At 37.8% G+C, this 25,752-nt stretch overlaps 1 long non-coding RNA gene and 1 pseudogene across 2 annotated transcripts; both read left to right on the top strand.

Moving 5' to 3' along the window:
* The first annotated feature begins 6,939 nt into the window (after positions 1 to 6,939).
* Positions 6,940 to 19,162, top strand: LOC148731064 (uncharacterized protein C12orf56 homolog; annotated as a pseudogene). The gene is made up of 11 exons (XR_016001068.1): positions 6,940 to 7,268; positions 8,201 to 9,062; positions 10,387 to 10,457; positions 10,917 to 11,055; positions 11,828 to 11,933; positions 13,236 to 13,325; positions 13,672 to 13,816; positions 14,350 to 14,424; positions 14,878 to 14,955; positions 17,696 to 17,874; positions 18,639 to 19,162. The product of XR_016001068.1 is annotated as an uncharacterized protein C12orf56 homolog (transcript).
* Positions 19,163 to 22,041: 2,879 nt separating this feature from the next.
* LOC148731063 (uncharacterized) lies at positions 22,042 to 24,966 on the top strand. Its single transcript, XR_016001083.1, has 3 exons — positions 22,042 to 22,226; positions 22,608 to 22,671; positions 24,864 to 24,966. It is a non-coding gene; the product is annotated as an uncharacterized LOC148731063 (long non-coding RNA).
* Positions 24,967 to 25,752: the final 786 nt, after the last annotated feature.

Below are 25,752 nucleotides of genomic sequence, written 5' to 3'. Positions count from 1 at the left end.
CTTTTTTGCCGAACGTTTTCCAAAATCCTGCTCGACCATGCTCCTTTATCCCAAACTTCCCAGTCAGTCATAACGGGCCGTGAAACTTAAAAAACAATTGAGGATTCTGTAGGTAGCATTTTAGTCGTTTTGAATTCTCTCCTCTGCATAAATAGCCCGCAGACTGTTGCGCAGAGTTGAGTTTGAAACAAATGAAATTTCTTCGAGATACCCCAACTAGGCAAAAAAGGAACAAAAGTCAGCAATCTTGAGCAGACTTACAGTTGCTGTGATTTTTTTCCTTAATAAGTTCTTTTCCATAACGGAAAGCTGTAAGTTTACATTGCTTTAACCCCCATAAACCTTTGTGGCTTAAACAAGGACCTCACGTGTGAGGCGACTCGCAGCATTATTTAGGGTCCGACTCTTAGCAGATAGCAGCCTTCCACAACGAACAAGATCAAGATGATTTTCTTAAACGTTTTGTTTTTTTTTACACTCCCTCCAGCCCGGGAAGCTTGCCTTGACCTCTCATAAGTTATTCGTTTCCTGGTAAAAGATGCCGAAGCAGATTCGCCGTCTCGTTTGTCTGTCTCTGTGTTGTAGAATGTGGAACAGGGTAATCATGATTTCGTTTTGTCAACTAATTGACGAGGAAGTAGACTGAAAGTGTTATTGCATTACAAAACAGTCTGAGCGGAGTTCCTTTGAACATCAAACAGGATCAAGGTGATTTTCTTTTTCAATTTATTTGCCTTAGGTGAGTTAATTTGCATTTACAATCAATTTTCAGTGTATTGCTTTTTTGTGCCGTAAAAGCGTCCAATTTTCAGAATTCAAACACAGGGTTTACACCGCTTGAAAACAAATGAGAGATACTTTGCAATCGAATCCTGCCGAAATTTGTTTCATTCGTATCAGTCAACCGTCGGTTCCCATACAGTCTGTTCGTTAATCTCATTAAAATGGCAACATCCGTGTCTTTTGTTTTTCAAATGTTTAGCTTTGGTTAAGCAGTTTATGAAATGGCGCACTGGAGCTTTGAGGTCGTATCTCTGACCTCGGCATACAGTAACTTTACTGATCTCGCTGCTTACTAAATAACCTAATAACTCTCGGTTTTTTAGTTGTAATGCCTGGTTTTCGTAAGTCAAGAAAATTGTAGACGATCGGCAATTTTACTGTTTCCCTACCTTCCCAGATCTCCGACAAATGAAACCTTGAAATCGAAGAGATCCCAGATTGGCTGTCGGGAAAGTCGAGAAGGTTTCTATTGTGTTGGCCCTACACACTTTCTGCCATGATCCATTCGGCGATCATGAACGGTGCAGCAGCTGAGTACGCATCAACATCGACAAAATCCATCTACATTCCTCTGTGGCGAAAAAGGGATTTCTCTCCAAAACAGTTTTCTCGGACATTAAAAAAACCCTTTGCCGTATATTATCTTCCAGGAATTTTATGCGATGTTAGCTATGTGGTGATCCCATAAACCTTTGTGGCTTAAACAAGGACCTCACGTGTGAGACGACTCGCAGCATTATTTAGGGTCCGACTCTTAGCAGATAGCAGCCTTCCACAACGAACAAGATCAAGACGATTTTCTTAAACGTTTTATTTTCCTTTGGTTAGTTAATTCACCTTTGAAATCAACTTTCAGAGTATCGTTGACTTACTATGTTTAAGGTGCAGAGCATTTGCACATGTAAAAAAACCATAGTTTGCAGTCGAATTTGTCAATGTAATATTTGTTTCAGTCATCCGTTTAAGCATTACAATGGGCTAGCTTCTTGTTAGTGTTCCTGATTATTTCGATATTTTCGATGGATCGCTTCAAGTTTACCTTTCTTTAGCAGATAATTAATGCAAGGAGACGATTATTGACTTCAAGAAGAACCCTCATAACTTCTCCCCTCTCGAGGTAGATGGTCACGTGCTTCCTGTCAGCGACCGCGCGAAGATATTAGGTGTTACGATATCCAGTGACTTGAAATGAACAATCACATTGCAGACTGCATGCATTAAGAAAGCAAATAAGCGCCTGTATTTTATTGTCCTCTTGAAAAGGGCCCGTGTTCCCCTTACTGACATTATGAACTTTTATTGTACAACAATTAGACCTATACTAGAATACTGCGCTCCAGTGTTCCATCATGCACTCCCGGCCTATCTTAATGAGGATATAGAAAGAATTCTGCAACGTGTGCTTTCCATAATTTCGCCTGAAATTTCATATTGGGAATGCCTTGACAGACTAGGCCTGCCAACTTTGTATGATAGACGCATAGAACTCTGTTGTCATTTGTTCGATTCCATCGCTAACAATCCCGAACATAGGTTGTTTCATTTTCAGCCATCAAGGAAAAAATCTAGTTATAATTGGAGGCGTCAAGAGATATATATTTGCCACGTTCTCAGACGGAACGTTTTCGACCCTTCTTCTTTTATGCTCTGTCCCAGGGTGCGCACAATAGCTCCTAAAGCTTCAAAGAAAGGTAACTTTAATTTTAGATAATCACATATTCTAGAATTATCATATTAGGCTTTTACATTTATATGATTGTATTTAGCTCTATATGTTAACCAATGTTATCTGCAAAACACGCAATTCAGTTTTACGACTGCAAAAGTATTATTTAATAAACGATCTATCCATCTAATTTATAATGTTTGTGACCCTGGAGGTTGCCTTTTTATCTAAAACACTTTCAGTTCAGTATTTCGTTTACTTTCGTTGATCCACCAGACTTTCAACATTTTACTTTGTTGCTGGTACATTTCCTCATATATTTCCTTAGAGCCATCGAAACATCCCGAATTGGAGAAATTTTTATGTCGGACTTATTTGATGGCCTGCTCCCAGTTGGCTTATTAGCTCAATTGGTAGAGTGCTGCACTATTATCGCAGAGGTCGGTGGTTCGAATCCCGTACAGGCCTGAAGTTTTTCAGGTCTGTTTTTCACTATTGCTTAGATTCTTTACTGCGAGGATCGTGCACAAATACGTTTCTATAACCGCAGTTCCATTTTTCTTCACCGCTTGATCGCAAATTTCTTGGAGGTGTCCACTGAAACGGTCTAACGACTTTACTAGAGTTTAATTCATTTGTCACCAGATGACTGGAAGGGTCATTGGTCTCTCACTTGATTGGCTTAGGTTAAAGAATTATGATGTAATAAGTATAATTTTGGATCAACAGAAATAATAATATACTGATTGCAGATCAGCCATCGTGTTGGAAAACATTTAACCTACCTGAGAATTTATACATCTATAGATAATCGTTGATCAATTTTTCCAAATAATCTTTAATTGGACAGTTTTAAAAAATTAAAGGGTTTAAGCATGACTGAGCAATGCCCAATTACAACAGATTGGCTACATGATCGGCGAGTAACAGGACTACGTGTCATACAATTGTCAACACATTTCTCTGACACGCAAATTGGACGAGGCTGTAAGCCGTGTCCAATTCAGGCTTTCCTCAACCCTTTTTTTTTTTTTAACTGATTATCCCCGGATTGGTCTGCATATAGTCCTATTACACCCAAAACTAGCCAATTGTCCAAATATCGCAAGATATTTGTAAAATCGCGCGTTATTAGTATTTCTTTTCCACTCATATCAGTTAGATTGTAATATCTAATGATGAGTAGCCAAGGTATAAAAGTCATTGCATATTTTGGTTCAACGTTTAATTTAAAAACTTCAATAACTTTTCCATTTGAAGGTTTGTATACATCTATACTAGGGACATAACCACAACATGACATACATACCAAAAGAACAAATTGGTTGTGCCTTTGCCAATGTAATTGCAACACGCAGAACTGACTGCACGAGATTGGCAGCAACGGAAGATTTCAAACATATCTACGTAAAGATTAACAGAACCTTTCTCTATTTTGCTCTTTATTTCTGTCATTTGGTCTCTATTTCATAAGAGTACAGTCATTTTTACATAGTTCAAGGTATCAACAGATGTTTGCGAACGAGACTCCGAGCGCGACGCTCAACGATCTTGTCTGAAAATGCCCGAAATTATTTGAAGAGTCATTGTGAAGACGAAACGCCGGAAACCAACCACGTACTGTTATTGTTGTTGTTTTTTATGTATTTAGTCCTTTTAAAAAAGGTAACCAAGGGGAAGAGAGATTGGTTAACTTGAACTCCCAGAAGTGATTACTTTGAAAATTCTCCCAACAATATGCATACGTTATCCAGGAAACAGGTAATGAGAATACTCAAACTCATCAGGTAGAAATTCGAAGTTGTTATATCAATATAACATCGAATTATTGTATTTACTTTACAGAGAAATATGTAGCACTTAGAGGGGAGAGGTAACAATCAGACTTTAGGAGTTAAAGGGCTTACCCTACCCCCACCCCACCCCTGTATGCAGCACTTAGAGGGGAGAGGTAACAATCAGACCTTGAGAGTTAAAGGGTTTACCTTCTCTCCACCCCACCCCTGTTTGTAGCACTTGGAGTGGAGAGTTAACAATCAGACCTTGGGAGTTAAATGGTTTACCTTCCCCCCACCCCACCCCTGTAAGCAGCAATTAGTGGGGAACAATCAGACGTTGGGAGTTAAAGTGTTTACCTTCTCCCCACCCCACTCCTGCTTGCCCATCTTCTTTCCTTAGGGTAAGTCAGCTAACAGCTTGTATTTGAACACTCACGCGATTTTCTTCTTGAAAAATGATAAAAATAATGAGGAAAACAAACGAAGGAAGCATTTTGCTTTTAAAAAATACATAAGAAGAAAAATATAATTATAATAATAAAACAACTAACACCGCCTAGGATGGTATATCTTGAATATATTGAGTGTAATGACTTAATATTCGGGAAAATATTCGACTGCCGGACACGGAGTATTTTAAATTTCCTGTCCAGAAGCTCGCGGCGAACTTCAAAGTTATGAATACCGGCATACCGGTTGCCGAGCTCACAAAAACTCACACTACGGTGGAGATAGTGAAGTTTTCAGCCATATAAAGAAGGCTTTGTTATTATTAACAGAAAATTAAAAAGAAATTGACTACCGGACACGGAGTATTTTGAAAACACTGTTCGGCTGCCGGACATAGACACAGCGTATAAGGTAAGTGCCTTGAAGTGCAACTACTTGTATTGATCGATTTTTTTATTCCTTTAAAAACAAAGAGGTGTTTCATGAAAAGTGAAACTTTAATCTTTTTATTTGTAGAAATTCACTACAGGCGACTGCTATTAGCTGAATCGCTGGGGTAAGTATTCGACTGAGAGTTTAATAGTTGATGGAGATATTCACTGGAGAGTTGTTGGACAATACATTGGTGAACAATCCACCTAGAACTCTTACTGCTAGATCATCAATGCAGTTATTCATTGATGTTGTGTTATTGCCAACTACTGATGGAAGTGCAAGGCTGTTGACATAAATTTCTGGCAAAGCCTTTAGTGCGTGGACCGTCGCTGGCGTAGCTGTGACAGTCGTAGTAGTACGAGTGAAAACCCAACCAACTTGCTTGACATCCTTTCTTGTTTTTCTAAAAGATTATGGCTGCAGATGGACATTGAACCCGGGTAGGTGTGACTTGTTAGCTCGGAGACTGTTTTTTCTGGGCCGTGTTCAGAGGATTTTCTCGCTTTCGGGTTGTCTCAAGCGAAAGAGGTTTTTCATGCCTCTCCAAGAATTTGAAGTTCAGTTCAAAACTAGGAAGAACCTCAAGCTCACTTTGAAAACGCTTTTTTCGTTTTTGCTCTTAATAGAAATTGACAATGGTTTTGAAAACATTTTAGATTGACTTAGAAACCAAACTTTGTAACAAATTATTTGACGATAGTTTTTGTTCTTAGTGACGTAGATGCGAAACAATTTCACATAGCCTCGTTTTCAACTCGCAATTCCATGCTAAATACCTCGCTTCGTTAGCCAATCAGAATGCGAGATTTTATTCAATGATGCGATTCTACTAAAAATTGTGTCATCTCACTCGAACCACTGTATCTCGTGAACTGTTCGGACGTTGGAAAAGATATTTGGCAGGTTCTTAACTTTTCTTTTTCTAACCATTTTCAATGCATTCCCGCAGTAGGGTAGGACTAGAACGGAACATATGCGAACCATGCGAGTAGTCCACCCAATAAATCCCACTCAACCCACCCCAGGGGAGGACATCCATCACACAGTAATCTCGTGCGTGGGAAATTAACGTCTCTTACCCCTAACCCTGTAGGAGACGGGACCTCCATTTATTCGTCCCTATCCGAGAAGACTAGAATATCTAACCATTTCTTCAACTTCAGAAAGGTAGCATATTCTTCTCAATTATTTTAAGACCTTGAGTGTTGGTCCGGCCAGGGCTTGAACTCCCTCGATCTCCCGCACAACAGTCCAGCGCTCTATCTATTGAGCTAACCGGGATGCGGTTAGCTAAGACAAGTGATGGGCTCCTGGTTATGACTAATACCAGTATGTACACAAAATAGTATCAAATTCTGGAGGGTACCATGTAGACTCAAATTTTGATATTGCTTGGATCTCACGTGGACACGTTCCCAAGATGAAAATCCCTCATAAGCCGCGTGACATCGAGGCGGTTAAAATCGCTGACTTAAATAAGCGCACAGTTCGGGTAAATAGATTTAGCCCGGGCCAGAGAGTTAAACAAATGCTCACGGATGTTGATATCTGCTCCAGGGGGATGATTTAATACAGCTACCATAAGACAAGAGAATCCTCCGCTTTGAAGCGTCACTTTCCTTGCCGCTTTTCTTTTACAGAACAACCTCCAAAAACTTGGTACACCCCCTAAAAAATTTCAAAAATTAATTTTCTTCTTAAAACCTCTGGAAATAGGAAAATGCCTTCGGCGAAAACAGAGTTCTTCGGTTTTAAAAGTCAGCCTTTATTAATTTCCGGTTCGCTATATTTTAGACCTAGGACACTTGAGCCCGCGTTGTTAACCGCATAGCCTCTGACGTGAGAAATTTTATTATTCAGCTCTGTCGCATTCAACCAAAGTCCTCCTCTTCTCTTTATGTTTGTTGGTTTTATTTTATTTCAGAATGCGCGGAGATCTGATGAAATATAGAAAAATGTCCATTTCTCGTCTTCTTTGGAGCGACCGAGGGAAACTTTATGGAGAAATACAGCGTCACGCCATCGTGATAACGTACACGTTTATGACAAATTACTGGTGATGAGATAGTTGCGTGTAGATCAGCCAGTGTATCTACAGAGGATGTCAAATTGCTCAAATTCCCGTGAAAGAAGTTGCAGCGCTCGGAATCTGGATGGTATGCACACGATTTGAAGACGATATGTCTGTAGTTACCTCAAGCAGCCCTTCACAAAGGCTAGTCAATTTTTTTAAAAGATGACAACCAGAGGTGAGATATCTCTTCGGGATATTGCTCATAACATAATATTCTTTCCAAGCCTTGCACGCTTCGTTTGTCTGAGACCAAAAAAATTATCGAAACTGTACCAAGATAAATAATCTATTGGTGTGTTCACATTCACTCTCTGGGTAAATTGAAGGTATCAAAGTCAAGATAAATGATGTCGCTGTATATGGCAGAAGTACCCATCTGTAATGTTGTATTTAGCTTGAGATACAGAAATCAACACTTTACTCTTTTTTTAAATGTTTTTGCATGGGAATGAGGCCCCAGGCCTCAATCAAGCAGCCGTTGTTACCGTGGCAACAAGAGTGCTGCAATCTTTAAAAAGAGTATTTTTGTGCATTCCCCCTGAGTGCCTAACTGCGTGCAAGGGTTGAAGAGGGGTTGAAAATTTTCATTTCCCAAGATGTTTGATTCTTACAGAGACTTGTTTTTATAAGCATTTTTAATTGGAAAATTGATATCTGTAAATTAATGAAATAATCCATAATGACTAATGTTCTGGTATCCAGCACTTGAAGAATCTAACCTCAGTGCTTACACTGATTTTCTTTTGGCATTTCCTATATCTGAGTAACCTGTAATACACTTTGTATTTCCTATGCAAAATCCAGCTTTGGAATTTTTTTTGATTAATTAATCTGTCAAGATGATTGTAAATCCCAAGAGAAAGTAAAAACAATAATTATCTTTGAATAATTGCAGGTAATGATGGACTATTCTAAATAAGTGATAAAAGAATCCTTGAAATTGTTGATCAGAAAACAGGCTATTTTAAAAAAATTTAATGATTACTCTTTAATACATGATAATTTTTCTTCTAGATTTATGATGTTGCAGAATTTCTTAGAGGAGATTTGAAGACCAAAAACCAACACATTCTGATAGTTTACAAAAAGATTTTTAAGCAAATGGCATCAAGCCAATCGATAGCCATTCCACCTAGTGAAAACAATTCACCATTGAAGTTAGCTCTCCAATCATCTTCCGTTCTCAGTACTTCTCCAGTTTTAAGAGTGGATACAGCACCCCAAGTGGGAGGTAACCTTAAAATCTAAAACATCTATGGGACGTGTAGAAAGCCAGCCAGTCACGACGCAGCATCTCTCAGTACAGACAACCAGTCTTCATTGAAGTGCCTCAGACCCTGATCTCCGACATCTGAGGCATGAACACGGCAGCAAATTGTATTCAGGGTCAGCTAGTAATATTGGAGCTGTTTCTACATCTCCTCGGAGCAGGCGACTCCTTCCGCCACCTCCACCTGGTCATCAATCAATGATCGTGCGGTCTAGTTAAAGCGCAAGATTGAAATCGGGAAGTGTTGCTAAGCAAAGAAGAAAGAAATCGTTGGCTTCACACTAGATGAGAACTAACAATGACTATGATGAATTAAATTGTAGCTCTAGCAGTAGTGAACTTGAAATTTCTTACCAGGATTCATCAACTAGTTTTAACAGACAAAAGTCAGTGGATTCCGCTAGTAGTCCATATGGGAGGAGTCGTTACAGAAGTGACAGTAATGGCTCTGTAGACAGTGGGGAAGAGTTGGACTATAATTCTGATGATGGAGGCAATTATTCTGCTAACAAGAAATTTGAATTGATGGAAATGGACTTATACATCCTTTCAGAAAAATCACCAATGTATATGCATCTTAAAAGCGCCTGGAACAATTGCATTTCGGTAAGTTCTTTTTTTTTTCCTTTTTAGTAAGCTGTGTGGGTGTGCATCATGTGTGTTAACAAAGTTCTACATGCTCTATTTACTGAACTTTAACTCTTTAGACAAAAAATTGGGAAAATCAATGGTGACTGGTAATTTTGTTTCGCATTCGTCCCAGATTTTGCGAACATTTCGGTAAATTCAAAGATATCTGTGATTCGAGGGTACTGATTTGCTAAGCAACTGAAGGACTGGTAGTGAGCCAAAATTACTGTTGAACTCTTTAACAGTGAAAATTGAAGTTTCCAAATATACATGTAGCAAGTGATTGTTGATCATCACAGAATTGTGGGATGTGTTGGTGCAGCATCCACTTTCTACAACCTCTATAATTATTTGTCTCAAAACTTTGGGACAGTTAGGAAACAGTGAAAATGGGAATCATAGGGGCTTTTCCCGACATGTACATCTGGAAAACAGGCTTCAGCACAGAAAATGCCGTTATGAGCAACCAGTTCAGATTATGGCAGTTTGGGCTTCCTCGCATGAAAGAGCTACACGCTGTACTTTGTGTAGTCTTAGTAAACTAACCCTCATGTCTCAAGGGCTTACAATAAGTTTGAAATTTAGAGCTATAAAGATATAAGGGGCCACCAGGTTATTGTGGAGCCATGTTGTTTCGTCAGATTATGTGCAAGACTGGGAACTAATCAGATTATATTGCCTATGTGTACACTGTTGGCATTAGAAAAATTACAGTCCATTAACCTTTCTGCACATTTTGAAAATGAACTTGATTCACACATGTAAAGCTGCTTTTGTAACAGTTTGTTTTCCATTCTCCTTAAACTGTGTCGAAACAAATTTCTGCTGAACATATTTCAGTATCAACATTAACTTTTCAACTAATTAGCCAAGTGAAAACTTAGATGTTACAACTGTTTCAGTTTCTTTACTAGCCAAACTGGCGAGTGGAAATCAAACACCACTAGCCAAAACTGAATTTCTACTAGTCTGTGGCTAGTTAGCTACCGTTGATGTTGAGCCCTGAATTTTCTTCGAGAGTCTCAGTAATAGAAGGATTTTCAACTAGGGATTTTGATAAAATAGGGTAGTTAAAAACTAGCCATGTAAAGGTGTTACACTAGTCAGGTGTTTTGGTTGGCTTAACCAGCACTGTTTTTACTAGCTTCAAGTGATGAACAGACAGGACATGTGAATCTTGTTATCAAAACTTAGGTCCAAAGAAAGAAATCTCTTGCACATGATAGCTGTGTTGTACACTTGTAATGTAAATAATTTTTAGGGTTAATTGATTATAAATTTTGATTGCCTCTCTCTTCAGAAATCTACACTCCGTCACGGTCGAAGGAGTTCCACACCAACTTCACCCACCGGATGAAACAAAGTTGACAAGTAAGTATTACATACATTTATTTAATAAAACGCTGATATTGAAAAGTTGGGGACAGAAGGTCTGTCAAATAAATGCAACTTGGTCAAACGACTAGTTGATTGTTGATTTTCCTTTTATGCAATTGATGCTGATTTATCTATTTACATGTATTTGTCGTTTGAGTTCTGTCTTTTTTTTATTTTTTTTCCATGTACAATTGTGTTCTCTTTTTCACTTAAGTACATGTAAAAACTCTCCTCAGGAAACACTTTGCTAATATTTAAAACAGGTGCATTTTTATTACTAATAGAATTTGCAGCTGTATTGCCTAGCCTCAGGTCACTGTCCAGTTTTAAGAGAACCCGGCTTGTGTGGAGCAAACAGCCCACAGCAAAAAAAAAAATATAAATTGAGGGCTCATGGCTGCTGAATATTAGTTAGATTTGAGTCCTTAATGTTATTCTCATATTCTTTTTCAGTTCACAGTTATTGCCCCTGTTTAATCAGCTGAAGACAGAAATCCTTCAATCGCATATCATGGAGAAGACATTTATTCTCATCCAGGAGCTTTTTACGGCCGCAGAGAAGAGTTTTAACTGAAAAAAATACTTTTAGAAGGTACGGTACACTACCACTCAGATGTAAGTTAACGACACAGACACATTTCATATGCTCAGATGCACGGTAGTCAGACATGCACATACGATTTTTTTTTGTGCTTGCATGGACGAAAACGAATGCACGACTTTGTTGTTGTGAGCTATAAGTTTCCTATGTGTTACATTGTTGTGTAAAACAAAGAACTTTTCGGCTTGAAAAAGGAATAAATTGACAATGGAAAATTTACACGTCAGTCAAAAAAGCTATCATGCTACATGTACACATGTCGCATCGCTGTGAAAATTTATCGAATAACGAGCAGCAGCAGTAGATTTGCTTGATCTGAGCTGTTGATAAGTCGGACGGAAAGGAAAATGTTACTCATAAAAGGCATTGAAGCACTTGTACCATCTAGGGAATACTCACTAATATGCTTCCCAATTTGTTCATTGCAATCGCATTTCCTTGAATGTTTACGCACCAGACTGTAAACAATAAAGTTGACTTTGAAGGTAGTCTGAATAACAGCCCAGTGTTTTAAATTATGACTTTCCTTTCAGTTGACAGTATAACGGGGCACTGTGCTGCTTGACCATTAGAGAAGAGTATTTTGTAACATGTGGTGCAAACTAACCCATTATATGGCTGGAATAGCATCCAATATGGTGACGGTGGAACATAATCCCCTTCTCTGATTGGTTTTACACCATAGTGCCCTCCTTACACTACATGTTTTATGGTTTCCCATCTGGATCCTTGGCTTCAAATATTGATTGCAGTTCAACTTAAGTCAGCAGATCTCTTTGTGTTCATGGTGGGTCAACTACAGCAATACAGCCTCAATCCCACAGCCAATCATCGCAAAAGAAAGGAAGCAATAGAGAGGATAAGCTTGAGTAAGTGTTATTTTCATATCACCCATGTTGCTCTGTGCAACATTTTGAAAATTAGAATAATTACACTGATGATGAAAGAGATTTTTGCGCTCTGATTAGTCAGGGATTGTGATCTATCTCGCTATAATCACCTCGCACGTGACAATTATACTAAGCACGGGTGCTACATTTCAAAATGGCTGGCTCTTGTCTGTCAATAATACTAAGAAGGTGATGAACTCGACAAAGGAACCTTGCGAAGAGCACAAAAGATGCTACTTATAGTTTGACTTAAAACTTTTGAAAGGTGCAGTGTAGGATATGAGGGTAGTGCATATTGAATCCAATAAGCCTGGGGAAACTGGTTGCGGCAAATGAAAAATATCCCTATGAGGGCTGCATGAGATTATGCGAGCAGGGGTTGGAAAAGCGAGCTGCGACTAAAACTAGAAAGATACAGGGTTCGTACGCGTCTTGAAAACCCTTGAAAACCCTTGAATTTCAGGAGGCCAATTTCAAGGCCTTGAAAGTACTTGAATTTTGTTTAGGGTCCTTGAAAGTCCTTGACTTTTTATTGAACAACATCGAAAAATATCTGCTCTTGTTTTGCACCATCGGTAAACCCAAAACATAGTTGTTTCTCGTGGTTTTGAAGTAAAATTGACATTACAAAAAGTCCTTGAAATTTCTAAGTAGGGTCCTGGAAAGTCCTTGAAAAGTCCTTGAATCTTTGGCCTGAAAAAGTGTACAAACCCTGAAGATAGAAATAGAGCCACAATCATGTTGATAAAATGCTTAATGCTGAGTTGGGTCATGTGGAACAGAAAATATTTGCTCTCCTGTAACTCAGTTCTATTAGCGGTTGAATTTCCTTTTTTTTTTGGCAAATTAAATGCACTTTGCACTGACGGTTTTTATTCTAGGAAATTGGTCAAAGAGGGCCCAGTGGACCCCTTTTTCCAACTTAAGGGGGGATACAGGGTGTCTAGTCTAGTCTGTATGGTTGAGACAGTGAGAAAGCGAAGAAGACAGCAAATGAGACCATAAGATGTAAAAGAGTTCAAAGTGAGTTTTATTTCTTTGGAAATTATTTTGGGCCCTCAGCAGCTGTTGTTAATAATCTTGCTGTCACTCATACAAGTACTTTCTTTCCATAAAAATATGGTCATTTAAAATAGCACTTATCCTGGCACAATTACTTGCTCCCGATTGGACGTAAATTTTGTGCGGTAATTTCTTTCGATTTTCGGAAATCCCGCTAATCCCCCTCTGGAACTTTGTACTTTCAGGTTTGGTTAAAATTTTTCTTTTAATCATTTGCAGCTTTGTTGTGGTGTTGTTGAAGACACTTGTATGTCTGTTTCGTGAGACAGACATTCTATCCACACGATTGATGGTCATAAAAGCACACAAGTAAGTTGGTGATGCTGAGGCATCTTAATTATTGTAAGTGACTACTTTACAACAACCTTTATCACATGTTTTGCTGGAAGATTCCAAGGCCCCTTCAGGTAGGCACTTAACTCCAGTTTCCGCAGCAATATGAAGTGACGAGAGTAAAGTGTCTTGCCTAAGAACAACACAATGTTCCTGGCTATGCAGGGCTTGAACCTGGACTGAATATTCGCCGAGCTGAATCTCGCACTTTAAAACACAAACTACTGCCCGCAAGCAGGCTAGTCAAAATATTATTTGTACACAAGTCACTCTGTTAATTTTCCAGACACTGGCTCAGTTGAAGTGCTTTCTTTTTACACAGGACAAGCTATCAAGATCTTCTCAAATGCATTGTTCTTCATCCTTTAACCACATCACAGCAACCAGTTGGTATCTCTCCAGCAGCTCAACTGTTGTTGTCAGGAGCTGACAAGAACATGTTTACAGTGGGAGATAGGGAACAAGAGGCAGGGTTATTGTTTTCAAATACATCTACAAGGGTGCACTGTTGCTACAGTCCATCCTAGTTGTATCACAAACAAAATAAGCAAGGACACAACTAACAAGTCGTAAGTTTACTAAACTGCGCATGACCGAACCAACTCGGGCTCATGCCCCATCCTATATAGTGACTCCTCACCTTTGGGGCGATGAAGTGTTAACGAAAAAAAATAAAATATAATGTGTTGCAGATGCTCTTTATCAAAAACCCCAGGGACTTTTTGTGTTGTCCTCCATTTATATCCTCTGCGGGTTCACTTCATGGTGATTTTCTGTATGTGGACTCCTGGGTTCTCATTGGAAGGCAGGACTTCCACATCGGCACCAGGATACTTAAGTATCAGTACCTGCTCACCTTTGCATGGGACTTAAAGGAATCTAATTCTAGAAATAATTTCTCGCCAAGTAATTCTCATAAGGATGCCTCTGTACCAAAAAAAATGTAATGAGACATGTGCTGTTATTAGTTATATATAATGTACTTTCTGTTTCTTTTCAGACTGATAAATTATTGAGAGAAGTTCTGGACAATGCTACTTCGCTTCTGTTTGAACTGATGTGTACTCTGCATCAGGTTAGGTTTGAATACCATTAACTCCTGACTAACAACTCATTTCTCCTGAAACTACCTCCCCTAAATTGAACTTTTAGGTGATTGTCAAACAAGTTCTCCTTGCCAGTATCACAGGACATGTATAGAGAAATGGAGAATATAAATATGGATGTTATGCGCAGCGTTGTTTATTAAGATTTTTGTTTCTTTACACGTTTCCTAAGCTCATGACAAGGAGAATTTGTTAAACAGTCAAGAGCTTCTTTAGTTGGTGATCATTTCCTACATTCTCGTGACTCTAATATATGAGTCAGGGATGACATCGTAAGGAGAAATCAGGTGCTAGTCACTCATTGTTAACTTTGATGCAGGGTTGACCGTGTAACTCATCCTAATATTCTTATAGTGAACGATGTTTAGTAGCTGGACTGAATTTATGATAACTTTATGAGATTATGTTTCTTGTTATTTCAGGCCAACTGCTTTTCAGTAGAAGACAATGTCCTAAACATTTTTTGGCTCATACAGATTGTTGAAGCTCAAGAACAAGCAGTGAGTATTTCACTTGAGGACATCAAGTATTTTGCTTGGTCTTTCAAAAATTGCTTGTTTGAGGGGTTCAGGCTTTTTAGGTGATTCGAGTGTTTAAATTCAATCTATATGAGCTCAAAAATTTCAAATTCACAGACAAACCTTCCTTAACTCTTTCACTCCCATGATCTCATTAGTAATTCTCATTACTGTCAGCCAAACAATTCTTATGATGTTTGATCTGAGAATTTGGTATTGGATCAACTAATTAGTTTTTTTTGTGTGGCTTACACAAAGTGTAAACTGCAGTATGTCATGATCCAAGTTATTTATTTGATACCGGTAGTCTATTTGGGTTAAGGTAATTCATCGCAACACTGATATACATGAAATATTACACTCTTGATTGGCTGAAAACAGCTAGATACCTTTTCCATGTATTACTAGTGCAAAACTGAGTCACAAATGTAAATTAGATCACACTGGAAACCAATCAGACTTATACAAAGGAGGTTGTGCTGATTGATGCACCCTTTAGCTGACCAAAATAAACAAAAGCCTGGATAAATTTTAGGTATATTGAAAAAAAATAACAAAACTGCATTCCTGAGTAAGATTTCAGCTGAAAGCAAATTTTGATACAATGTCAAGTTGACCATTTACAAGACGATGTCAAGTTCACCTATTCATTTCATGTCTCCACACAGCTTGAATTTGGGAAACACACAGGCATGAAATTACAATTTCAATAATGAGAAAAGCTTAAAAATTCTGATACTTTAAATCATGATACTATTATGCACTAGCTTACCTGTACATTGAACCCTGTTATGTTTGCGTCATCATATCTCTGATTACTGTTCCTGAAATCTATTATGGTGAAATTCTATCTATGATAAACCTTCTGTCAAATAAACCTCCCGGTAAAATTGTAAATCTTATTGGGTTAAAAACTTATTAGCAGTGTCAGTGTAATGTACTACTCAACACATGATTCATTAAAATATTGCTTGTGTTCTGATCTTGTTATACACCTATTTTTTTCCTAAGAATTCTTCCCTTTGCAACCCCATATCTATACCTACCTTAACTGAATTTTTCTGTGTTGTTTACTGAAAATACAATCAAAACAAAAAAATAATTATAATAAATGAAAACCTATGCTTACATGTATGTATTGTGGAAAACTAGTCATACATTCAAACCAAATCAAGCTCCCAATGGCTTCTAGTGTAGATTACATCATGCTCCTCATGTACTGGTACACAAAATGCCAAAAATATTCATATCATGCTTCCCTGGAGTTAATTTGACATCAGTTGCCTTGGAAGAGAAGATTAACCTAGAAACTTCAGAACCCAATTCCACTTTGTTACGTAAACAAATCATGACTGAATCTATCAGGCCACTGTGTGATATAGTGCTGAGGTTTTTTTCAGTACCTAAAATCTTCATGTTACAAGTGTAACCTTTGTTGTCGAAATGAGACCTCCACAACAAAGTTTGGCAATTAACCCTCAACCCTCAACTTTAATGAACATTTCAGCACTATTTTGTATGCTAGTTATCTTGTTTTTTATCGATGAGCAAGAAAAATATTGAAAACTATCTAACCATAATCAGATTATTAGCTAGAAGAAGCTCATTATGACACCAGACACTAAAAGCAGCTAAATTGCGTAAGACACACATGTACGCATTGCGGATTTACTTTTCTTTATTCTCATCGCTTGTCTGCTGATGTTGTACTGACATGGTAAGGAGAAATTCTGTCTAGGTCACTCATGGCAGTCAACGGGTTGAGGCAAAATAGAAGCAAACATTTAGAAAAGAATGCTCATTCCAAGAATTATCGAAACAAAGAGAAATACAAATTGAGATAATATCATTGGACAAAAAGATTAACCAAATATTTTAAAGTTTATGCAACTGCAATCCGTTTCGAGGTAGCGAAAGGCACTTTTCCTAAACTTCTACCCGCTCTATTCGGAACGTGCAAAAAACAGTTTTCCTTCTTTACGGCGGGGATTGACATTTACGGTCTATTCGTTCATACTTTGGTCAATCTGTGTCTTCAAAGGAAACGTTTCAGCTTGGTTTGCTGCCACTTAGAAAATTTGAGGAATTGACGAATTCAACAACGTTTCTTTTCCAATAGAACACGAAAATACCCAACCGACTTAAAATAAGCAAAGTTCCAATAGTATGCGACCATGACCAATTTAATTTAGCAACTAAATTGTGAACACAAATTTCACGTCGCCTGATGGTTGATGAGAACAACGGAAATATTCTAAATGCTTTACAGTTTGCTTCTTCTAGTCATCTAAAACTCTTAAGTCAAAACAAGACAGACTCGTCTTTTTCAATTTTTTTTTGGTTACAAACGCACATTTTCAGGCTACAGGCGAGTAAGTTGGCCAATCAGATAGCAGAACTAGTGATGGAACGCCGGTAGATTTTTACTAACATCTGTTAACGTTGGTTAGTGCGTATCTTAACCCGTAAAACTTTTACAACATCAGTATGCATATTCTCCAGAGTGTTCTTTCTACATTTCTTATTGCGCTTCTTTAGTCGGCAACCATTATCCTTTATTCTCGTGACCTTAATGTTTGATTTAGCACCGACAATGTTGGGAGAAACTAGCTGCTGGTCAATCTGAATGGTGAAGGGTTAAGGGATCTTAGGAACGACCTTAATCCAATGACAACAGCAGCGTCTCACAATCAAAGGTTGATATTCTTCCTTCTATTTTCAGAAATATTGTGTACAGAGAATCATGGAACGTTTAACGTTGTTAGTATCATCTTCTGGCCGATATCTCTCTCCCGCCGAAGCTGTTCTTCTTTACCGACAACTTTACCTGCTCAGTAATTTTCTGGAATATGGTACAGTGGTTGCGAATCAGATCCGAGTTGGATACGCAGAGGAATTTAGGTATGATAGTGCAGTACCATTTTTCCCGAAGTTGTTGTTGCAGTTGTAATATTTGATAACTTATAGTAAGCGTTTTGAGATACTATAGAAGATCTATCAATTACAAAGGCTTGCAGACGAGGAAAAGGGAATTATTCAGAGGTTTATGAGAGGGGACATATCGGAGTTGTAGTAATCAAAAACTTACTTCACTCTATTGCTCAAATAGTGCTTTACTGCGAAGGATCGTGCACATATACGTTTCATAACCGCAGTTCATACATATGTTTCATATGTTTGTTGTTGTTTGATTTATCATCAACGGGTTTATGTCGAATTAATTTGATGGCCTGCTCCCAGTTGGCTTGTTAGCTCAATTGGTAGAGCGCTGCACTAGTATCGCAGAGGTCAGTGGTTCGAATCCCGTACAGGCCTGAAATTTTTTTCAGGTCTGATTTTCACTATTGCTCAAATAGTGCTTTACTGCGAAGGATCGTGCACATATACGTTACTTCACTCTCTTAAAAAAAGTACATGAAAATTAACAGTGAAAAAATACGAGACAAATCCAAAAACAAAACAAAACAAAACGTATACAGGCTGTTAAATGATTTGAAGAAGATTTGTTTTGTAATCCCAAGCAGAAATGATCAACATTTAAATTACTGTCGTAGAGTAAATGATTAGGGGCAGAAGAAATGAAAGGGCAGATTAGACAGGTGAAACTTTAAATCTCTAATGAATCATTGCCATCAATATTTTTTGTTGTCTCATAAATGTTGCAGATATTACATCAGAAAGCCAGTGGTAAAGAGGAAGCTTTCCACCAAGTTTTCCCTGACAAGTCCCATAATTGAAGTACTCAAGAAAGTCACGGATTTAGTGTTAAAACAGCCATCACTTAGGTGACGATGGAAACATTTCTCGTTCCCTTGATCAAATCTAGTGTATAGGTATCATATTAAATTCTCTTTCCCATTGTTACCAGTTCAAGAGGTCATTTTATTTAAGATAAGTCATTCTTAAAACAATTTTTGTATTTAAAACTGTTGAACTCTTGGATTATTTTTGCCGAACGTTTTCCAAAATCCTGCTCGACCATGCTCCTCTATCCCAAACTTCACAGTCAGTCATAACGGGCCGTGAAACAATTGAGGACTTTGTATGTACTATTTTAGTCTTTTGAATTCTTTCCTCTGTATGGAAAGTCCACAGAATTTTGCGTAGAGTTGAGCTTGAAACAAATGAGATTTGTTCGAGATACCCCAACTGGGAAAAAAAGGAATAAAACTCACCAATTTTGAACTGACCTACAGTTGCTGTGGTTGTTTCCGTTAATAACTGCTTTTCCATAACGAAAAGGTGTAAGTTTACATTACTTTATTAAACGTAAACAGCCTTGGGGGTTCGACTTCATCTCAGAAAGAGTTCATGCTTGTTACACGGCTATCAACCGTGCCTAGAAAGCTGGTGTTGTAGAGCGCCGCACTGTCTTACGGGAGGTCAAAGGTTAAAGCCCTAGACCGTACCAACACTCAGGGTCTTAAAATAACGGAGGGGAACGTGCTGCCTTTGCTGTGACATTTGCAAATGGTTAGATGTTCTTGTCTTTTCGGATTAGGACGATAAGTCCTAGGCGTCGTCTCCTACGCCTTTTGTATATTGTTTAGCAGGGGACGTCCCCCGACTCAACAGTGAAAACTGCCTTACACAGAAGCTTGTAAATTATTTGGACCAAAGCAACGATCACGAAAGACTTGTCTTCTATGCAGCGGACTCGGGAAGTTCAAGCACTGATGCTCTTTTGATCAGTGTTGCATCATCCTGATCGGCGCACCAAGTTAGTACTGATCGAGATGATCGGGGCGGTCGTACATCTGAACGATGGAAGGTTTCTCCATCGTCCAAATCGTTACCGATCTTTTGCCTTGGTTTCCAAAAATTTATGTTGATCTCTATAGCTTCATTTGGGACGATTGGGGTGACACAGACGATCATTTAGGAAGGCCACAGTATTACGACCCGCCTTCATCATCCTAAACGCTTGCCAATCACTGATAACTGTCAAAAAACAAAACGATACAGACTTAAACCGAGAAACAAAAACGAGACACAGAACGAGAAAAACAAAGAAAAAATAATTTAAAACTGTTTGAAATGGAAATTTTTTTCTTGCCGGCCGTCGGCTGAAACAGTCTAATGACGTCACTAAACGTTATGTTACTTGTCACCATAGGGCTGGAAGCGTCATGGGTCTCTCACTTGATTGGCTGATTTAAAAGAATGATGATGTTATAATTCTAGTTTTTGAGCAACAGAGATAGCAATATGTTAGATGCCGAGGGGCCGTGATCTTTGAAAACATTAAAACTACATGAGACTTATTTATCTATAGGGTAATTAATATTCCTTTTCTTAGGATGGTTGTTATTATTATACTATTGCATTTATCATCATCGTCATTATCGCAATTATTATTATCATTCTCGCTTTTTCTATCCTGGCACAACAATCTTTACCATGCGCGTTTCTATCTATTTTCACGGGACATATTTAGAAATATTTTATTTCTGAAGTAATTTCTAGTTTGAAACGCCTTTAACGTTTCATGATTGAAGAAACCTTCACAAGCTCTATAATGATAAGACTCCGTATTAACTCTCGTTATAACTTTTCCAACGTGTTGGTTTGAATATTATTACGTTAAGAATACCACAAATAATAATATGCTAATTGCAGGAGTTAATTTAGTTCTCCAGACGGTTGCAAGCCCACAGTGTTGTGTCCTCTTATTGGCTCGATTCGAATTTAGGTCATCGACTTATGTGATTATTGGATTCTGAAATACGTCCTTATGCAAAGTAAACAGCACAGTCTTCCTTTTTGTTGGTTTATGTCACCACGGAAGGAATATTTATATTCAGCCACGTTCGACTTTGTTTAACGAGAATATATTCATTCTCAGAGAAACAAACTTGATAAAGGTACTCTTCTGTTATTTATTTTGGCTCCATCTGCAGTATTGAGAACATCGTTACTCGTTTTATAATTCGGTTGTTAACCTGCTGATGAGGTGCCGCGTATAATTAATCGTCGCCGATGATCATCATCTCTATTACTTCGATTCTGTGAAAATTTTTCCCATCGTTTTGCTCCTTTCTTTCGTTCTTAAATAACTATTTTAAGCTGATTGTTTTTAAGAGGCATTCTTTAGTATTATACAAATACTGATTCTAATTCTGACCAAGAAACAGCTTTGACAAACATAATATTAATGTTGCGTTAATACCATATCTCTGTGTATTGAGCATGTTTGGGCCAATATCTATTTTAGAGTAATTTGCTTCTGTATGCTTTATTTCAGATTAATGCTAGTAAAATGAGCGTTGCTTCTATGGTCTTCTTTAGTTTTCGATCCAAGTGGTCGACTGAAGTTGAACTGAATTTATTCGAATGTTCACCTGTTTCTCCTTTTGACAAAAAAGGAAATAACTGAAGCACTTCATCTTAAAACAGTTCATTAAAAAGGAAGAAAACCAAAACTAAAAAACAACTGAAAGGAAAAGAGAGATTAAAAAAAACATAGGAATGCAAAGTTTGTAAACCACTTGGCTGCATCTCGAGTTACACCAAGTTTTCTCGTATTTTCCCAACATCCCGCGCGGTCTATTACTGCGGTTCATTTTTTAGCTGACAGCGCCCGCAGGCAGGACGAAGCGATCGTGTGTTCTGATTGGCGACCCGTGCGGGAAAGACGGGACCCGCTCAAGATTGCCCGCTTCTATAGCGTGCAAGAAATAAAGTGCGGGGAGCGGACCCACGAAGTTCGTGGCTTTTGGACAATGTCGGCAACAAAGTGGAAGACAGTCAAAACAAGAAAAAACAAAAGATAAAAAAACAAAACAAAACAAAAGCAAACAAACAAAAGCAAAACACGCACACACACACACACACACACACACACACACACACACACACACACACAGAGAAAAAGAAAAACCCCGAAGAATATACCTAGCCATCCTGTCCGAACAAGCTTGATAAATAACGCATATGAACTGTTAGAAACTGTGATCTATTTCCTGAATGATTTATCATTTTCATTAAACTGTTACATTTATTATTTTATTTTTGCAAATATCAACTTCATTATTATCAAAGAAGTTATGATTGACGTTATATTGCATCATATTTCTGCGCTCTGTGAAAATTCCATGAGAAGTCTCAATTACCGTCGTTCTGAATTGTTTTAATGAGCTGGTTGAAAGTAGTATCTGTATTAAACTTTAACCCAGGTTAAACTTGTTTATTCGGAATCTACTTCAGGTGGCTTTAGAAGACTGTGGCGAAAAAGTAATATACTTAATCAAAAGGTATTTATAAATCGATAAATCTCTATGCTTTAATTTTGTCAGCTTGATACGAGCCGTAATTTCTTAAATATACACTAAGTATTTTTTTATTGGCTCCACACGACATCTGTGAAAACAACATTTAAAAAAGACGAGATTTTTCTCTCCAATTTAATTACCTCCTGGAAATGGTTTCATCTATCGATAGAAATCCTTTAAATAGTCCGTAAGATCTAACAGTTTCTTTTTCCCCCTTATTTATCGGTGGGTATGCTTATCTTGACTTCACGACACTCAGCAGGTAATTGTAATTTTTGCTCTCCTCCACCAACTCGCCCCCCCCCCCCCCCACAAAAAAAAATATGATAAATAAATTAAATGACCTTTTGACTTTCCACATAGATTGTCATGAATCCTCTGGTTGTTCTACTGCTCATGCTGGTAGCTGTTCCCTTCACATCTGCAAGTATGTTACTGTAATATTAGGTTATGTTTAGCTGTCACTGCTACCCTCATAAGTAAACAGAATATTTGCATATGAAAATTTAACCTGCTAGAGAAGATTAAAAACAAATATTCCAACCCTATTCTGAACAGGCTTTTCTGGATCCGAGAAAGATATTGGAGGACTCAACTTGTTACTTAAAAAGACCTATAAACAACTCATTGTAATGTCTATAAATTTTGACAAAAATGATTCACTCACTACTTGTGACGATAGGTCGAAATCAAATAACCACGTAATGCTCACATTATAGAAGAAAAAAAAGCACATAAAAAGAGAGACCACATCTCAGAGAAAAGGCCAGTGGTGACTAATGAGCTCGGAGGGGAGGACCGCGAAAAAATAACGCATGTACCCACACTATTGTCCGAGCTGTTCTTCTGTTCGTATATGAACAGAGCTATTTAATTGGTCACGCGAATGATGTTGTATGGACAAAGCTATTCAAGAGGCCCTTTGTTTGATTGCGAACGAACCATCTGAGTTCTAGGCAAAGGAAATGCATCGATTAGGTATTGAAAATCACAAATGGAAATAAATTGGGGATAAAAACACTATTGACCTTAAATAACAACTGGAAACAATAGCACACACTCAATGTCATTTATGAGATTTACTCAGCGTGTGGGATTGGCCTCGCGTGTGGCTTCTATACAAACCACTTCGAGCCACTTATTTTTAAACGCTGTGATTGGTTGGTGACCGGAGCGGTGTCTGAGCGCGGAGGAGCTAGAACAAATGCTGAATGTGGAGCTCACGGATAAGTTCTTTTTCACACAAATTGTTGTCGCCCTTGGTTAATGAAATTATGTTTTTACCGCAAAAGTGAATGGAGTTTAGTGGTATTGTCATAAAACTATCTGGTCACTCGATTAACTTTTCCTCTTTTTCATTTCTTTTACCTGCACCAATCAGCTAACGATAGGGACCTTAGGTTTATATTTATTTGTATAGTCCCATACATATTGCTACAGTAGCAGCATTAAACGAATATTGTATTATGAATGCGCCTTTCGCAATTGTCTTTTGGTTTACGATTGGTTTGCATGTAGCCATAGAGATGAAATCTGAAATTGAACATGATCGCGATCGTAATAGTGAAGAAAGAAGCTTCTTTCTCTATTTAGAGGAAGAATAAAAAAGAATAGGGTGGAACAAAAACAAAGTCAGGCAGTGCTTGATAGGGAGGTTGCATAAGAAGATAAATGTAAAACAATAACAACAACAATATCAAATTGATAAATTTGTTCATTTAATTAAATGATATCTTTAAATTCCTTTGGGTCTTTGACAGCTGAAATTTATTAAAAGCATTATTATGTCTCTTCCTTATCCCTTCTCAATCCTCCGCGGTTTCTTTCTTGTTTTTCTTTTCATTTTCTTCTACAAAATACCATTAGTCGATACACTCATACTAAGGGAAATGAGAGAGCAAACCGACCTTAAAAACAGGACAAAAGAAAAAAAGAATTGAGGAAGTCGAGGGTCAGCGGCAACTGTTTCCTTGCAATTTAGAATGTAGACCCTGTTCCTTTTGATCGTTTTCTAAGAGTTTCAATAGATTTCAAGACTTTTTCAATCGACGAAAACATAATCTGACGGCTATATTCTGCCAGTCTAAAGTATCAAATACAAATAAGCATAAAAGCTCACTCGAACTCGCATTATCGGGAAATCGACAGAACACAAAAATAACAGCTTTCCAGGGAAGATAGCTTTATTAAAAAAACAAATTATCCTTAAAAAAACAACAAGCTTAATGTCAATAAAAAAAGGTAAGAAAAACTTTGACAAAAGAGAAATGCAGAAATTCTGTGCTATCAAGAGATTGTCTGCAGCTAAGTCTGAAAAGAGATCAAACGCGTCGCCATCAAGGGTACTCCGACCCACCGCGAGTGCCTTCCAGAAAAAAAAACCGCGTAGAGATCAATCTTGATCTCTGATGAAAAGTAACTTCACAATATTAGTTACAAAAGATCAATCCCTGAAATTAAGCTGCTAACCGCCCATTCATGGGGTTTTCAAATGTGACAGCGCTTGCATGAGTCATGATGTAGCCCTTGATATTCGTTGTTTATTCTTTTTTTTTTTAAATGTACATGAAGTGTAAACGATTTGTCACAATTCGTGCGTTTCTTTTCATCATCTCATAGTACCTTGTGCAGGCGATCAGTTTGCTTGTGCAAATCAACAGAAGTGTATCCATGTGTCTTGGCGCTGCAGTGGGGTCAGGAGCTGTAGTGATGGATCAGACGAACAATGCAGTAAGGACTGTAGTTAATTTGTTTTTAAATTATTGTATATATTTTAATACTTATTGTGGGCTGTGCTTTTTCCACCCTGAAAGTATTACAAAAAATAATAATGATCATGCTGACTTGCAAATACTTTTTTTCCAAAAGAAAGAAAGAAAGAAAAAATTGTGCACTAAGAGCCCAATTTACAAGAACATCTCCGAATAGCAAAATAAAGCCTGGGCGCATAATGTTATCATATGGGAAGGTAGTTTTACAGTAATGGCTGGTTATTCGTCGAATGCTGTCATATCCGTTCATCTTTAATTTGAATGAAGAGTCTCAATGGTATGAAAGAGATTTTTGTGATGGCGAAAGTTACCGTGAAAACAAATGATATAAACTGTAACAAGCAGAATAAGATGTCTGCGATTTCATGTTCGAGATGACCTGATCATTTGTATCTTAGCGCCCGGCAAACTCAATTGCAAATGCATTCAGTTGGCGACAGGAAACAACAAATTATACCTTGCAAGATAAACTGCTCGATGTAAATTATTCTGAAAGCAGACAACTGTTATGCTGTGAATGAATACTACGAGTTTTCTCGGGTATACTGAGTTCCTCAAGCGCTGGTATATTAATTTCAAAAAGAGCTAATATAGAAATATAGTCATTGACGCATCAACATTGACTGACTACATCAACTTGACCGGGAAAAAGTAAACAAACCGTTCACAACGCAGGCGAAACTAAATTGCTGAAGGCAGGGCTTACGAAAAAATTTTTCTTTTACATGCTAGTTTTT

Source organism: Stylophora pistillata, chromosome 5 (assembly GCF_964205215.1).
Source record: "Stylophora pistillata chromosome 5, jaStyPist1.2, whole genome shotgun sequence".
NCBI lineage: Eukaryota > Metazoa > Cnidaria > Anthozoa > Scleractinia > Pocilloporidae > Stylophora > Stylophora pistillata.
Note: the sequence above shows the minus strand (reverse complement) of the source record. Positions and strands in the feature narration are given on the sequence as shown.